This window comes from Rhinolophus sinicus, chromosome 1, assembly GCF_057876585.1.
Source record: "Rhinolophus sinicus isolate RSI-liver-muscle chromosome 1, RSI-T2T, whole genome shotgun sequence".
Lineage (NCBI taxonomy): Eukaryota > Metazoa > Chordata > Mammalia > Chiroptera > Rhinolophidae > Rhinolophus > Rhinolophus sinicus.
Genome location: NC_142501.1, coordinates 171,110,405 through 171,128,562, shown reverse-complemented (window position 1 = coordinate 171,128,562; position 18,158 = coordinate 171,110,405). Strand labels below are relative to the sequence as shown.

At 33.4% G+C, this 18,158-nt stretch overlaps 1 long non-coding RNA gene across 1 annotated transcript; it reads right to left on the bottom strand.

The window, feature by feature from the left end:
- Positions 1–424: 424 nt before the first annotated feature.
- LOC148759299 (uncharacterized) lies at positions 425–16,456 on the bottom strand. Its single transcript, XR_016018903.1, has 2 exons — positions 15,520–16,456; positions 425–5,334 (listed from the first exon to the last, which is right to left on the bottom strand). It is a non-coding gene; the product is annotated as an uncharacterized LOC148759299 (long non-coding RNA).
- Positions 16,457–18,158: the final 1,702 nt, after the last annotated feature.

The following is an 18,158-nucleotide window of genomic DNA, read 5'->3' as shown; positions in this document are numbered from 1 at the left end:
AGACAGCACAGTGACGTGGAAGTCAAAGAGGAAATTGTTTTATGATGAGAAAGAGAATCAGTTATGTCCAATGCTGCTAGGCAGTAAAGTTAAGAAAACAGAAATGTGTCCTTTGAATTTGTCAGTATGGAGAAAAATCATTTTGCGAAATGATTCAGTTTTATCTGAATTGTAGAGGCAACACCCACAGCTGAGCACACTGTAGTGAGAGGTAAGGGAAGAATTAAAGACAATAATGCAAAACAGAGAAAGAGTGAGTTCCTAAGAAATATTTGTTGAATGAAATGGAAAACCAACTGGTCCCTCAGTAAACGGGAAATGTTGGCCACAGAATGAGCTGCAGGGTAGAACATGCCAGACGTCATGAAGGGCCCATGTCATAGGGGACTGTAGTGTATCATATGTTAGAATTTGGCAAGATCCAGACTAGTACAAATGACTGGTTTTATTTTATTTTTATTAAATTAAAAACAATTCAGCGCCAATATCTCCACCAATCAGAGTCAGAGATGTCAAGAAACTCATAGCTCTTTTTTAAGAAAAATATTTATTTTTCAGTTACAGTTGACATTCAATATTATCTCATATTACTTTCAGGAGTACAACATAGTGGTTAGACATTTATATAATTTATGCAGTGATCGCCCAATTAGTCTAGTATGTGCCTGGCACTATACATAGTTGTAACAGCATATTATTGACTGCATTCTCTATGCTGTACTTTATATCCCGGTAACTATTTTGTAACTATCAATTGTATTTTTCAATCCCTCCACCTTTTTCATGCAGATCTCCAAACTCCCTCCCCTCTGTGAACCATCAGTCTGTTCTCTGTATCCATGAGTCTGTTTCTGTTTTGTTTGTTCATTTTTTTTGTTGTTATTGATGTTCTTTAGATTCCACATCTGAGATCATTTGTCTTTCTCAGTCTGACTTATTTCACTTAGCATAATACCCTTTAGGTCCATCCATGTTATTGCAAATGATAAGATTTTATTCTTTATCAACGGTCAAATAATATTCCATTGCATATATGTACCACATCTTCTTTATCCGATGATCAATTGATAGGCATTTGGGTTGCTTCCATATCTTGAAGAAGCCCATAATTCTTAGCACCCAGTTGTACTTTAGAATTTTAGTTAATAAAAGATAATTATTCTGAGAGTATTGACTTTCACATCTTCATTTGCTTTTGTCAATCATATAATTTTAAAGCTGGAAGGATCCTGTATTAGTTTCTTTTGGCTGCTGTAATTCATTATCAAAACCTTGCTGGCTTCAAAAAACAAATTAATTTTCTCACAATTCCAGAGATCAGAAGTCTGAAATCAGTATCACTGGGCAAAATAAGGTATAACAGAACCATGCTCCCTCCAGAGGCTCTAGGGAAGATGTTTCTTGAGCCTCTTCCAACTTCTTGTGACTCTGGCATTCCTTGGCCTGTGGCTGTATTACTCAATGGTCACATCGTCTTTTCTTCTTTTAAATCAAATATCCCTCTGTCTCCTTATAAAGACATGTAGTTGCATTTAGGACTCTTCAGATAATCCAGGATAATCTCATCTCAGGATCCTCATTTTAATCACATCTACCATATTAAGTAACTTTCACAGGTTTCAGGGGTTATGTCTGAGACACAGGGGCATCATTTGGCCTACATCAGTCCTCAGAGATCACTGTAGCTCATGTTTTGATGAGGGCAAAAGATGCAAAGTTGAAGTGACCTACTGAAGCCAGGTGGCAGCCTCCTCGCTGCAGAAATCTCACATTAAGTTAGAAGCAAGATGATGCTTTTTCTGTTTTCTGAAACTGGTTTTATGTAGGCAAGCTAGAGATTTGTGAATCACAGAGACTGAGAATCAAAAATTCAAGAAGGAATAATAAATTGGGTGGTTTAATTTCAATGATAACCCCAGAACTTATTTTTAAATTACACAGATAAAACTTCTCACTTATAGTGCTAATTCGTAATTTAAAATGTTTTATTAGGTTACGAGTTTAGTGTCTTCAGTTTGTGTTTATCAACTGGGGTTTGTAGATAATTTTCAGGGTCCTGGAAACTTTTCTTCTAAAGAAACAATATTTGAAAACAGTGGTGTAGATTAGCGTTTCAGTGCATTAGTAATTCAGATAATTAAATGTTATTTCCCCTCAATCACCTGGAGAGATAGAGTTAAGCATTTTGTGGCCAAGATCCTCCCTTCCTGTTGAGGGAGTAAGAAAAGCTAGCAAGGTTTTCATGCTTCCCAAACCATTTTTACAACCAGATCAGCACACACTATTTCACTTTATTTGTTTACACTCCACACATATGGTTTCCTAGACAAAGAGAGAAACATTAAAAATTACTATAGAGGGTGCCGGTGTGGTAAAATTACTGTTGTCAATCATCATTGCAAAGTTTTCTAAGTGTCACATCAGTACTAGGAGGTAAAAAACAAAACAAAACAAAAAACGGAGAAAACCATTCAAATTCAAGTTGATTATCTCACAGTCAAAGTTGTTATAGGGAATGATGATACTAGTGTATCTTGAAAATAATTGAGTCAGGCCTAATGCTATTTGAAAGTCTCATATGTGAATATATGCTGAGGAAGCTTTTCCAAATATTAACATGTTCAGCCCCATCACACCTTGTCTGATAGATGAGCTGTGGCAAATACCATGTTAGATTCCTGTTTCCCTCAGGAAAATTCTTAATTTAATTCTTCTGCATCCTTACCTATACTTGATACTTTCAATCATTTTATTTTTAGCAATTCAGTGGTATGCACACTTATTTCACTTATTTCATTGTGCTGTTATTTTGCCTTTTCTGATATTTTGCACCTTTTAAATGTTCATTATCCACTCGAATATCCTCTTTGGTCAAGTTCCTGTGGAAGATTTATGCTGATTTGTAGGAGTTCTTTATATGTTCTAAATATAAATCATTTGTTGGATATATGTATTGTGAATATCTCTTCCATTGTGTAGGTTGTCTTTTCATTTTCTTAGTGTTATATTTATACATGGACAAATATTAATTTTAATATCAAACATAATATCTCATTTTTTCCTATTGTAATAGGGCTTATACAACCATTTTTAATGCTTGATTTTAATCACATGATCAACCAGCTGTACGAATTTACATAACTATTTTGAAACACCTGGTTTATTGAATAACATCAACCTTAAAATAATAAATCTTCAGGTGGATGCAGAAACCAGTTAGAATTCATTCACCATTATTTTAATGAGAGCTATGTGTTAGTGTAGCATAGCAGGTAAGAGGGTAGATTTTGGCCTCAGACGTGGTTCATACCCTCACTCTGACATCTAGTTCATATTAGTGGATAATCTAACATTTATTAATCTCTCAGTAACTTCTTAGGTTAAATATAAATCACAGTGTCTACACGGTAGATTCATTTTGAGTTTTAAATTGTTATTATATATAAGATGCCTTAATATGATGTTATTTTATTAATAATACGTCACTTTTGTAAGCATTTAAAAGAAGTACCAGAATTTTTTCAACATGAATTATATACTAGGATCCAGTGAAGTTCCCAGCTGTCACCTAACATATGTATCAAGATGTCTGTATAGCTGTGGAATAAATACAATGCATATGAAAGTGAGAATTATAAGGCACCATTCAGGTGATGGATGGATGCTCACAATTTCACTTTCCAAATGACACTCAGATACTTAACCATTTTTTAAATTGCTTTTTGAGAAATGAAAAATAAACTCACATGTCATCAACATAACAATGTCACCTGAAACTGTACTTCAGAATTATGGTCTTAGAAGAAAAATATATCTTAGATTCAACAATTCTGGAGCCACCTTTATTCAAGAATTAAATCCTATGGGTCTTAACGCAATGTTTAAAACAAATGGGAAAATGCTTGGCAACGTTAACAGTAAGGCACTACATATATATTGCATGAGCAAAGAATAAACCTTATTTAAGGCAATAACATATGCTATATAAGAATGTGAGGGTTCATGATCAAGTGTGTCAAATACAATAGACAGGTTGAACAATGTGGAAGTTGACAGCATACTGTTATCAGCATACATGAGCAAATGATTGGTACAATACTCTGAAAGAGGCAGCCATCATGCTGAGGGAAGATCAAAACACAGATAGAAATTTCTCATTAAAGTTGTTAGGGTGGAGGCAATTGTGTAAGTATGTTGTCAGCACTTTTTAAAATGCTCTTGGCTAGTGAAGGCAAATTGCTTGGCAGGAAAGCAGAATTATACATTCCCCACAAGCTATATATGAGGAATGATCTCTGCATGCTATTTTTTTAAATTCACAGTTAGTGTTTTCCAATATAGAGAAATAGAAAAATTTGCTTGCTGACGTAAATAAGTCATATTGATCTTAATATCATCTCTTCCACGGGAATTCAGCCTGTTGGAACAATTATGGACATAGATAAGTAATAGCTGATATAGACATATATATAATGTTATCAATATATTAACATAACATACACATTAACATGATATTGTACATAATGGATACATACATATATGTCCACATACATACATATGAATCTATATAAATAATTATATATAATACATATGTATTACTTTCCTAGGGCTGTCATAAGAAAATGCTACAGGCTAAGTGGCTTAAACCACAGAAATGTGTTTTATCTGGAGTCCAGAAGTCTAAGATCAAGATGCCGGCAGGTCTGGTTTTTCTAAGGCCTCTCCCTTTGGCTTACAGATGGCCATCTTTTTGCTGTATCCCCATATGATCTTTTCCCTATGAGTGTGCTGCTCATATTATAAGGTGTCAGTCAATGGATAAAGATCCACCCTAAGGACCTTCATTTTAACTTAATCACCTCTCACATACCTGATCTCCAAATGCAATCACATTCTGAGGTACTAGGGGTTAGGATTTCAACATCAATTTGTTGCAAGGGGGCACAACTCAGCCTATAATGATACATTTTATATTAATTATGTGTATAACCACCTAATTAATAGAATTTGATTATAGTTGCTAGCTTTACCATTGATTAAATTCAGTGTTTCATTTTTGTTTATAGAACATCTTAAATAATGTGAAATGGTTTTAGACTCACTTTTAATCTCAGCTGCTACAATAATCGGAAAAGATGCCAAAAAGTCCTATCTCAAATGATTCTTGATTGACACTTCCAGGGAAACTGGAATTGTTGAGCAGTGGACATGGCAATTTCAATGTCAAGAGCCTGACACCCCTGACAATTCTTGTTAGGCATAGTTTCTGAACATCCTCCCACATGACATTGAACTGGTCCTTGGATCACAGCATTCCTTTCTGGGTGCGACACTCTAAAAGAGGCATTGACAAGCAATAGGAAGACCAAACATATTATTTTCCAAATGACTTTACACAAAAGAACTAAACTCACTTGTGAAAATAACAAGTGTGTTGAGGTAAAAATGTATTTTACCTCAATATTGGTAACAATATATGTGCCTTAAAATAGAATGAGCTTCCCATTATGAAATACATGTCCCCCCACCCCCAACCAATAAAGTATCCGGAGGCTGAATAATCCCCAGACCACTCTTTGTGAAATAATCTTTCTTTCAATTTCTACTATTAGTGTAACTGAATAATTTGTACATTATCTAAGTCCAGCATGTAATTGCTGATGTGTTTCCTCCCAGAGAAGACAAACCTGTAGATAAGTGAAAAGCTAAGTACCTTTTAAATATCTGATGACATCCAGAAATTTTGGAAGGCCAAAGACTATAAAATATAATGGGATGGGCACCACCTTATTCTCCTTCAGCTGTTCAATATTTTAAGGATTTTTTAATTATAAAATTGATAATTAAAAAATTTACAAAGGACTTATTTTTAGTGATTTTCTTTGTATAAAGCAATTATGTACTCCTCACTATAAAAACAACTATGCACTGAAACATCTTTTTTTTTTTTTTTCAGAGAATTAACTGTACAATCCATTGTGTGGCTTAAGACTATGATAGCTTACCATAATACACAAATGTTTTGGGGGAATAATTTCAAAACCGTTGACCTCCTAATGTATGACAAATCAAATGACTAGCCCAAATTAAGTGAAGACATTTTTATTCCCAATGATTCAGAAAAGCATCTGCTTGGGGGAGCTACGGTCCAAGAGAGACAGAAGCAGATGTGAAAAGAGGGTTGAAAAGAATGACTGAATTCACTTCCCAGGGCATTGTGTTCCCTGTATAGAATCTTGAATTCAGAGTTTTGCTTGAGAGGAAGGAGGGAACCATTACTAGGAAAAAGAGATATGGATTTGACACCTGAATCTGTGGCCTGAGATTCAAATGGCTACCTCTAACAAGTAAGTTGATACTTCTTGTATATTGGATGTTAGGTTGAAATTTTCCCCCAATATTTTTTTACAGTCAAGGGAACAAATAGCATATCGCAAAAACAATAAAAAATATAACCATGGGATTTTTTTCAAGATTAGATATTTTTATATAATCAAAATAGTTTATAAGTATACATATTATAGTTCATGTCGATGTTATTATTTTTAACTCTAAATGGAATATATATTTACTTGAGTTTTACAACAGCATAAATATAAGTGGAATTCTGAATTTCAGAAAACAATTTTCTATTGTATCTTCCTTTGTTTATGCTTGCATTTTAAATTTCCAGCTTTTTCCCAAACACTTAACTGTTCTACTAGAGGTTAATGACACAATTGCATTTTAGCAGTAGATGGGAAATCCAGAGTGCAAAACCATTTTTTCCCAGTGTTGTTGTTTTAGCCAGCACTTCACATTTTCAGATATATACGCATATATGACAAACTACGTGGTATCTTTTGTTCGTACGTTGTCAGTTCTCACCTTTCTGCTTTTCTCTTTCTTTGCCAAATCACTAATCCAACAAACACCTCTGAGTCCAACTGGGTGTCCAATGACAATTCAGCTATGACACTAACTACCCAGAGTTAGGGAAGACCTGTACACTAATCACACAGTTAGTTCCTTCTGCAACCAGTCCTCATCCTGAAGCTATTTAGAGGCTCCTGCCACCAATTGTGTAATTTACATAAACTCAGATTGAAAGGAGTTTATGAATAACAAAGGACACCCCTCTCACCTTTATCACATAGGAATTTATAAGAGTTTCAGGAGCTCTGTGCCAGGAGCCAGGAATAAAGACCAAATCTATATCTATTTCTATATCTCTATCTCTATCTCTATCTCTATCTCTATCTCTATCTCTATCTCTATCTCTATCTCTATCTCTATCTCTATCTCTATCTCTATCTCTATCTCTTCTATCTCTAGCTCTATCTCTATATCTATATCTATATCTATCTATATTATTATAACACAACATCACAAGTAGATTTAACCACTCTGTAAAACAGCTAATCAGATCATTTCTGACCTTGTGCTTTGCTTGAGTGTCACATAACTAAATTAAGCATGCAGGAATCCTGTGGAGTAAGTTCAAAGTCTGTGATTTACCTGTATCATAATGAAGAAATTCACCATGTATTTATGCAAAAGCTTCAGAAGGACAACAGAGGTAGATGGAAATCATGACTGGGAAATTCATTTCAGTATTTGAATATTTCTGTTCTACACTGACTTAAGAGATGCCTTATAAAATATTTCCTGGAGATTTGTCCTTATATTTGTTTCAAGAGAGATTTTTTTTTTAAGAATCTCAAAATCTTTGTTTCAAGTAAAATCGCTAACAAAATAGTTTGTGAGATAATATATTGAAATGTATAACTCTGAGCAACATTGTACTGACAGCCAAAACATTTGTATCATATTTTGTTTAACTTCAAGATCCTCAAATATTTGTTACCATTATCTTTCAGTGAAGAACTCCAGAAATAGCAAAGGTGAATATACTTCAAGAGTACTGATGTACCAACTGGTATTCTAAATGATACATGTCTATTACTTTCATCCCTGCATCAACCCCATGAGGTAGATATTGTTAGTATTACTCATTTTATAGAAGATGAAACAGTCTCAGAGTCAGGTTTTGAGCAAAACATTTTTTCTTGTAACAACTTAAATAAAACCTTTACATTCATCTGCTTTCCCTTTAGTGTCTTTTCCAGTGTGCTAGGGTGGAGGAGGCATATTTTTAATCTGACACACTAAAATTGTTACTTTAGATAGCACTCATTTTAGTGAAGCATTTTACTACTAGTGAATCAAACATTTTTAACAATATAAAATGATTTCCTTAATTTCCATGCAATTTTGATGCATTATAACAGCTGGTAAAGTTCTATAGCTTTATCTTCTACCTGTTTTATGTGATCTATTATTTTGACATTTATGGTTAATATAATACCTGAAGACACAATGAATACTATGGTAAAAGTGATTTTTAAAAGGTGACAATCAGGCTAAAATAGATTTTAAAAATTGATTTATGTGAGAAATTCTTTTTCATCTCGGCAATTATTTTGTTTTCATATCCTTTTGTAGTTAACCCTTCTTTACACCCCTGCAAGGTTTGTGTCACTATAATGTAAAGAGAAGTGAATAATTAATGGGACTCTGAAGTTCAACAAATAATTTCCGGTTGCATTTTCTTCTTCATGCGCACTCCTTTCCTATGTCTTCCCCCCAAACACAGATGTGTTATATCTTTTCACCTATTGTTTGTTTGTTTGTTTTTTTCTCTCTCTCTCTCTCAGTTTTTCAATTGGTCAAATGATGCCTGTGCAAGTTTATTCCGGCAGCACGGTATCTTTCATCATATCCATTTTCATAAACTTTCTTACTCTACTAATTCTGTTCATCTTATTGCCACTGTTTTTCTCTGTTAAAACTCAAATTTAACTAAGCAGTTATCGAGAGCTTGCTAATCATCTCCTCTTCTTTTCTGTGCTTCCCCCTTAACCCTTCACAATCTTCCTTCTAGCATAATAGTGCTAGCCAATCATTAAGGATTTGCTGAGGGCTGATCATGCATTTCACGTTTCACATGCATTGTCATATTTAATCTGTATAAGAATCCTAATGATAAGCAGGAACAATTTTCATGCCTATTTACAGATAATGAAAACGAAGCACAGGAAAGTTAAAGTCAAATAACTTGTGACTGGAGTTTGAATCGCCGTCAATCCATGCCCATAAGGTCCCCAACGTTAAGAGACTGACTATGACGTAAAATCCCTGTGACCCTCAGGTTTGACCAACTGAAAACTGATTTCAGGACTTATGGACAAGCTTGTTAAAAGCTGATTATCTTGGCACTTAATTCTGTGATTCACTCTGGTTAGAACAATTGATTTAAGATAAATAAATAATGGAATTAGAACTTCAAGCAACATGCAAATAGTTAAGGTGTAGTTTATAAATGATTCTTATAGCCATCTATTTGGAGTCAATCCAGTTCCATAGATTTATTTGTTACACTGAGCAGACAGACAGTTATAGGGAACCCCTGTTATACGAGGAAGATTGTTTTTATAAACATTTAATATTACTCTTACTGTTTCACACCCCTGCATGTTTAAATGATGCAATTATTTATGGCATCATTCTGTTTGAAGTAATTTTAGTTACTTTCTCAGGCAACATGATATATGTGTACACACCTAAAACATACATGTCCTTATGAACACTTCACTCGTACTTCAAGTCAAACATTAGTAAAGAAACAGTAAGTAAATGTCCACTAGTATATGGTGGCCAGCTGGCTGCACCTTGTGGCTACTGCAAATAACAAGAAAAAAAAAACAGGTTAAGTCCTTGTGAAATAGCTTTAAGAAATATAACAAATAAGTGGGAATGGCAGGTTTCAAATTCTGGGATCCTTGTGTTTTGTTGTTGTTTTTTTCACCCTGCAGTAATTGTGTCTGACTGTAGATACTAAATACCAGTGTTTCTTTGTAATGAAAGGCAATATACATATAGGGTTTCAGAAACCTTTTCTTATTAAAAATTTCAGTCATTTTCAAAATAGGTTTGATTATTTAGAGAAGTCTATAAATTGGTCTTTATTCAAAATATCTGTAATTTAACCATGTTATTTTAATGGCAATAGGTTGTAAATTCCCAATAAAATAACAAGAGGGGAGGCTGTAACAGATGTTCTGGCAGCACATGTGATTTCATCCGAGACAATTAAGCATTCATCATGCTTAATCTTCATCAATTGAAATGTACTGATTTTCAATAATGTGAGTTCTGCAAATTCAAAAGGCTTCTGATACTTAGGAAGAAAAAATTTTGACTGGGATTTTTTTTTTTTTTTTTTGTATAGTGGCTAATTTACCCCAAGGAATTCTTTATCCCTTATTGCAAATAATTTTGTTTAGTTGTTTGTTATTCTCACGATTACTTGATTAGAAAGATGGCTATTGTTTTCTATAGATGCAGTCTTTTTAAAATTTATTTTTTGGTTGTCCGATGCTTCTTTGCACATGACAAGTATTTCACCTACATAAGTAAAATGTCATCTATGCTAAAACTGGATGCAATTTGTAAGTAATGATGTTAATTTATTTCTTTGAAATGTACTACTCAGATGGCAGTTTAATTTATTCAGCTAGTTATAGATTCCTATTGAATAGCATATTAACAGTAATATCTTCATTAAAAATACAATTTAGGCCTGATTCAGTGCTATACACTATGGAAATAAATTCTGTTGAAAATATAGTACTACCTAGGGAGTGTTTTTAATTATTATTTTATTATAGAAAACACGGGATAAGAAATAAAAAAGGAAAAAGAACCATGGGACTTTATAATCAGTACATTTTTTAAGGCTAGTTCATGGAAATGTGTGTCAGAAATGGAGGGTGGGAAGGAGACAGGATAAGAGAGAACAACAAAGACAAAGTGAAAATGAAGAAAGAGGAATGCTCTAGAGAAAATACAGGCAGTTAGAAAACAAAAGAAGAGGAAAAAGAGGAAGAAAAAGAGGAGGAAGAAGAGGATGAGGAGAAGAGCAAGAAGAGGGCAAAGAGAAGAAGGAAAACACAGAAAGAGAAGCGGGATCATAAAAATTAAAAACAAAAACAACAATAACGCTTTTCCTTTAACTCGCAAGGCCAGACATTCTCCTGCTGACATTCAGAGGCTCATGTGGAGAATCAAGCTGTTGGGTAATGAGGTTATACCTTGCCTTGAGTCTTGCTTTCATAGAAAAGGAGTGTATGTGGGGGGAGAAATGAATAAAAGTTCCTGCCAATGGACCTGGGGAGAGGCAATTAGGTCTTGGCTAGTTCTCACGTACTGCAACTTCCATTTGTCTGCACTGGGAAGGTCTTGGTTGCTGGGTAAATGACAGCAGTTTGAGAGGCTCCTGAGGAAATGTGGGCAGAAACAGAGGAACACAGGGAGGGTGAATCTAGAGGTCAAAGTAAGATGTACAGTGGGCAAAAAAAGGACAGAATTGTCCTATTTCTTCGCCTTTTCCAAACTTTTGGTGGTTGAAAAAGAAAATGTGCCTTCCAGAACATCTTTCCATTCATTCTGAAAAGTTGTCAGTTTAATCTTGGATGATGGAATAGTTCAGGAAGGGAAAATTAGAACAATGTGCCCTTGATATGTGTTCTGAGATTTTATAAAAAACCTCCTTTTCCCAACTAATTATATATATACCGGAGGTGCCAAAAACAATGTATGCATATGAGTTGAATTCATCTTTTGTTATTGGTATATACTGAGTATTACAATTTCTATACATATTTTTCCTTTCTTAAAATGTGTATTTTTTTTCTGGCACCCTCTGTACAATATTTGTTTATTAGTATTCTATTCTAAAAGAGATGCAGGCTTAAATCAATGAAATGTTATTTTAGGTGTGAAAGAGAGGCAGTGTTTGCCACCCAAAAATATGCCTTTTAAAGCATTGATTGTTTCAAGCTGGTTATTTTTAAGAAACTAAAGACTCAGAAAGAACCTTTGACCTTCCCTCCAACGGCCTAAAAGAATTTAGATAGAGGGCCTGTTCCAGAAAGGGAGCTATTATCGTAAATAACTATAGTTTAGTATGAACTAAGTACCATAGGGAGGAACCTAACAAGTTTCCTTTGATCAAAGTCCCTTCTGTGTCCCATTGTTAAGATGGCCCAGCAAACATTCATTAACCAAACATTTGCTTTTCTATCTTTATGCAAATTGCCTTCCTACCCTTTGAAGTCCTAAATCCCTACCCCTGCTTTCTCCTTGGCTCAAGATGGCAATATAAACCTTAACTGCCTCTGTCCTCAGGTCCCTAATCCTTGGAGAACCCTATTATGTGTATGTATAATAAATTTGGTCATTTTATCCGGTTAATCTGTCTCATGTTAATTTGATTATTAGTCCAGCAAGAAAAATTTAGAAGGAAAGAAGGAAGATATCTTTTCCTCTCCCACAGGTAGAAATTTATTTTCTCGTATCTTTTAGGAGCTGCTTGGGAGAGAGAAAGGTATGTATTATTACAAATTATGTTCTGATCAATATTTATACAGAACACACTTTATATAAGGGCAATCTGAATTCAATGAAGATTCCTTTTAAAGCCACTACTCTAAGAAATATTTTTTTTAAATCCGTATATAGCATGTTCTTCACTTTTAGAGCTCAGAAAACATATAAAAAAGTTTAAATACATGTGCTAACTTCTTATATTTATTTAGCCACAATGCCAGTATAGAAAGTGGCAATTCCATTACTGAAGCTTACGCTTCATTTATTAAAATGTTCCCACTTTACCCATTCATGCCTTTTGTTTTAACGTGCAGAGCAGCCTCATAGGACTTTAAGGAGTATGCTGGGTAAACACACTGATAATCATGTTATACCAGAAAATAATCTGGGATTCCACTAAAATAAAATTTCTGGGAATGATACATTTTTTTCTTGGTAGACAATTTACCAACTTTCAAGAAACAAGAGAGACATAAAATGAGAACACATAACTACAACTTTTGAAATTATAAAGTAATCCTTGGCTCTTTCCTTCCTCGTTGGTGATGCTATTACACATTTCTCAGAGAATAGCATTCCACAAAGTCCAAACGACAATGTATGCCCTAACATTTTTTCAAGACAGATTCACAGATTTTCAAAATGGCAGCTAAAGTGAGTAGAGACAATAGCAATTTCCCTATCACAGATTTACTCTGCTACTTTTTTACGTCTAGGCTAGAGGGAACTTGATGAAATATTACCAGTATTTTATATGTCAGCTAGCTTTCACTCTTCCACACTATCTCATCCTGTGTCTGGCCATATTCTTTCTCTCAACACTGACCGATTTGACTTTAGTTGTTTTTTCTCCTTCTCTTTCTTACTGACTTTTCCCTTTCATTGGCATTCTCTTTCTCCCACTCTTCTTCCTCTTCCTCCCTCTTATTTCTGTTTTGCTCTTTCCTCTTATTCTTCTTCCTCTTGTCTTTGCCATGCATGTTCTGCCTTATAGCCGCCAGAATATTTTCTAGGGTAAGAAAATATTCAGGAGTTTTCTTCCTGAAGTTGGTACTGCTTTGATTTTAAAATTGTAGGGGAAATAATATATGACTTTAAACTGTAATGATATAGGGAAATTAGTAACTTGTGGTGATGTGCACTTCAAAAAGAGAATGGCCTATCAAATTCTGCATAATTATTTACTGTTGAAAGAGTTTTTCTCCCTGAAACAGTAACTATTTGGCCCTATAGCAAATCAGGTTTCTCACAAGGTCTCTTGCCAGATAATTTTTCCATTGGTGTGAAAAATGCATCTCATTGGCAAAACTGCATACTGGTGCAGGACATATTAAGGACATGGCTAGGGCATGTAGTAGCTGTTTGTTGCAGCCCAGAATGAGAATATTTTAAGAAAATTTTGATGCCTTTGTCATAGCCCTAAAACCTCTATATAGCAAAGATAACAACATTAACCAAATATAGATGTCACATTTTAATTTTCTAGATTCAAAAAAGAGAAATCAGGAATAGTTTTGGATTGGTGATTACAAATCCAAATATATGTCCATTAGGGTGAGTAAACTGAATTTTACTAGGAAATTTTCTACATTTCTAAAATTTAATTAATGGATTTAAGACATTTAATTATTTTCACATTCCTTGTGTGTTCTCTGCATTTCCTAATCTCAGTGATCTTCCACTAGCTGCAGTACCAATAATTTTATTGATGGGTGATTGAGACCTCACCTGATGGAATTTTAAGGTGCTCTGTAGGCACTTGAGTCTGCTCATTGTCCAGAGTAGACCACAGAATCAGTTTTCAGATACCAATATTGCTCCAGTGATATTTACAATGTATTTCTTAAATTTAAAGGTATATGAGAATATTTTAAGAAAATTTTGATGCCTTTGTCATAGCCCTAAAACCTCTATATAACAAATATAACAACATTAGCCAAATATAGATGTCACATTTTAATTTTCTAGATTCAAAAAAGAGAAATCAGGAATAGTTTTGGGTTGCTGATTAAATTTAAATTTAAAGGTATAGGTTAAATTTAAAGGTATAGGTTCTTTTGTGACATTCAAGAATGCCTTTAGGGTATAGGTGTGTCATTGCTAAAGATACTGTTTTCTCAAACATGTCCTACCACATGGGAAGAAAGAAGCCAAAATGATGCAGAAATGCAGTGATGGTCTTTGTGTATTGTTTCCATCCATTTTACGTGGTGGAGTTCATAGTTTGCTGTTAGTGTGGAGCTCTGTGTTAGGCTAAAACCCACTGACAGTCTGTTAGTGTGCCAACCATTTAGATAAAATAGAATTAGAGTTCATGAAATAGAATCATGATTTAAAAAATGTAATGATAAGATTCAGAAAGGGCAATGAAAGTCACATTAAAAAGAATTGTAATCTCCAGAGGGTCTTTTAAATTTCATCTACAGAATAATTTCCATACTATTTAGCTGCCTCCTTAGCAGGATTAAAGAGATCTAAACACGTTGATTACATAAATAGCAAATCTCCAATAGTAGGATAAGGAATAAGGTACAGAGGGGAATCGAAAGACGGTTTGAGACAATGGGAGGCTTCTCTGTAGGATATTCTTTGTTAACAGCAAGATTACTTTATGACAAATCATGGAAATTCATACATGTGAATATATCTCTGAAATTAGGATTTCAAAAGCACATATTTTTGACATATATTTGAAATATAAGTAGCAATTGTCTTTATCAAAGTTTAATATTTTTCTTGTCATATATTATATTACCCACCTAGCTACCTTCAATCATTTTTGGAAATGGCTAAGTAGTACAAATGAATTATTTTTTCCTAAATATGTTTTCTGGCAAACTACTATCATTCTTAATCCATAGATTTATGTAGATGAAGAAATAAACATGTAGTTCTCTTTATACATATTTTGCATAATTAATATTGTCACGGTGATGATGGTGACAGCAAAGTTCAATGAGGGAAAGTGAAATACAAAAATAAAATTTTAAGTCTATCTGTAAGTGTCTGTATTCTGGTATAAAGAATATAGTGAGTCAATTTATTCATTAGTGCTAAAGTAAACAGAGTAATGTTTATAAGAACACTCACCCTTCAGGTTGTGTCAGGTAGTATTTTCATTCTTAACTTCATACAGTGGACTTAATACAGTATTTATTTGCATCTAAAAAACAGAAAATTCAAATAAGTATTTGAATCCAAACTTTTGGATTTTGATTCAAATACACTGAAAATATACTGAAAAGTACACTGACTTCTAGGTTGTGTCATGTAGCATTTCCACTGTAATTTTCAGTGAGCTTGATAAAAGTATTTATTTCAATCTAACTGCTAATAGGAAATCACATTACAACCAGAATCTGCTATAGACTGTCATTTTAAAAACTATGCAAATGACATTTCAAAACATTCTAAATATTACTAAATTCAATAGTTGGTATCTGGAAGACATTTGACTAAAGCCTAGGCTTTGACAACTGATGAAGCAATGCATGAGTAAATGTAATAATAACTCCAAAATTTGGACTTTTTCCAGAGTTTGAGATTGTTTAATTAGGATGTCAGCCCAGAGAAATAAACTCTACTTTATGATCGTTTTCTCTGAACACAAACACTATAGCTCATTGAAGATTCTCACTGAGCTGTGTGGTAAAAGCTCTCAAGGGAAGGTGCTTGATAACACTCCTCAGCTCATTGACGAAACTCTGGGCTCGAAACCACTAGGGCAGCACACATCTTTGCCTTCAACAGCGGTGGTCAACCCAACTAAATGTACAATCTAGAAAGGTTAGGCCTATTACTTCTGCTTTACTGTGTCCCACACACACCTTGTAAGTACAAAGGATAGGCAAACAGTTTTGAATAATAGGTAAATCATATTACATTAAAAATTGCCTTCGATAAAGACAAAGAGTATTATTCAACCAGTTTCTAATGTGAAAAATTTGACACTAATAAACCATAACAATTTTTTAAAGAAAGTTACCTAGTTGTGTACCCATTTCTTCAGACTTAGATAAAAGTGCATGAAAAACACTTAAGATTTTTTATATCATATAATATATACACATATATATAGTACATAGATAAAAATACATATTTATATTAGATATGTTCAGTAAATAAAAACCTATTATATGTATATAATTAATTGGATGATTATATAATATTTAATGATATATTAATATGTAATACATATTTTACATGTAATATATATGATACATAGTATATAATATATAAATAAAATATAATGTAACTGATCTTATACAAATTAGAAATTAAGTTGAGTAAATTTATATTTTGAAATAGATGAACAATAAAATCATCTCTAGAAGGATTAAATAGGTTAGACAACCAAAAATCAATATGGCTTATTTTAATAATTTCTTGACGCCCAGATGTTATTAGTCCAATGAGAGTTTTGACAGGTGAAAGAGAGTAAGGAAGAACAATTTAGGCACACTTACCTTTGAATATGAACTTCCTCAATTCCTGAAGTGACCCAAAAGGAGGTAATGGAAGTTTGGTCAGAGGTGCCGGAAAAAGAGGGAGTGGTTATTAAAGATACATTGCCATTCTTACTGAGGTACTTAAGATTTTGCGGATAGTAAATACTCTCATTACTTTGGGTAATGTATTTCAAAGGCAGCATCTGTCTGTACTAATTTACTTAATATTTATTTTTATATTATTTTTATATATGATTTATTCTGCCTGTCATAAAGTAGGTATTTACTAAATAATGAATGAGTGATTGAATGAATGAATGAATGAATGAATATGAGACTGTCATCAGTAATTATGGACATAGTTTACTTCAGGATACTGCTGGTCAGGGTCTGTTGGGATAGAAGGGCTCTGGAATTCAGTCTACAAAATGATACTCATTGCTGTCTCCATAGGTGAAATCAAGAATGTCTCAGTGTTACATTTTACACATATAGTTAAGTTAGATCATGACAATCAGAAATACATTACAAATTAATTGACTTATGTTGGGTGGATTTTTTAAAAAAATATAACCAAACAATATCACAGAAACTTAAAAGTTGCTACAATGCCTCTTGGCTATTAGTAGCAATTTGTCATTTGTGTATTCCTACAGATACTTATAAAAATAAAGAATAATATTAATAATTAAAATCCTAACCACCAAAGCATCATTTAATGCTAAATGTTCTTACCTAATTACAAAGTCAATGAACTAAATTGTGCATGGCAATGACAAATATTGTCAAATGATTTAATTCCTTCTGCTCTGCTAATATTAAAGAAAAGGCAGTACATTGAAATCACTGGAATCTATGTTGAAAAGAATATTTAAAAGACAAAAATTCTATTTAGTCTATAAGTCCTTGAAGAAATAAAATGAAAAACATTTTAGATTGTGATGTAATTTTAGGCAAGGACTAAAGAAACTATGAAAACTTTCCAAATATTTTTTAAAATAGCACAATTTATACACAACAGACTAGAAATTGTCAATCATCCAGCCATCACTCGTCAGCATCTAACACACACCTGGCTGCCTGAGACTATTGTGGGAGGCTAGGGTAGGAATGCCCAGCTATTTTTGGCTCAATATGAGACATTCTAATGGGCTATACTAAAGATAACAATACTGTATCATATATTTGAAAGTTGCTAAGAGAATAGATCTTAAAAAGTTTCATTATAAGAAAAATATTCTAACTATGTGAGGTAATGGCTGTTAAGTAAACTTATTGTGG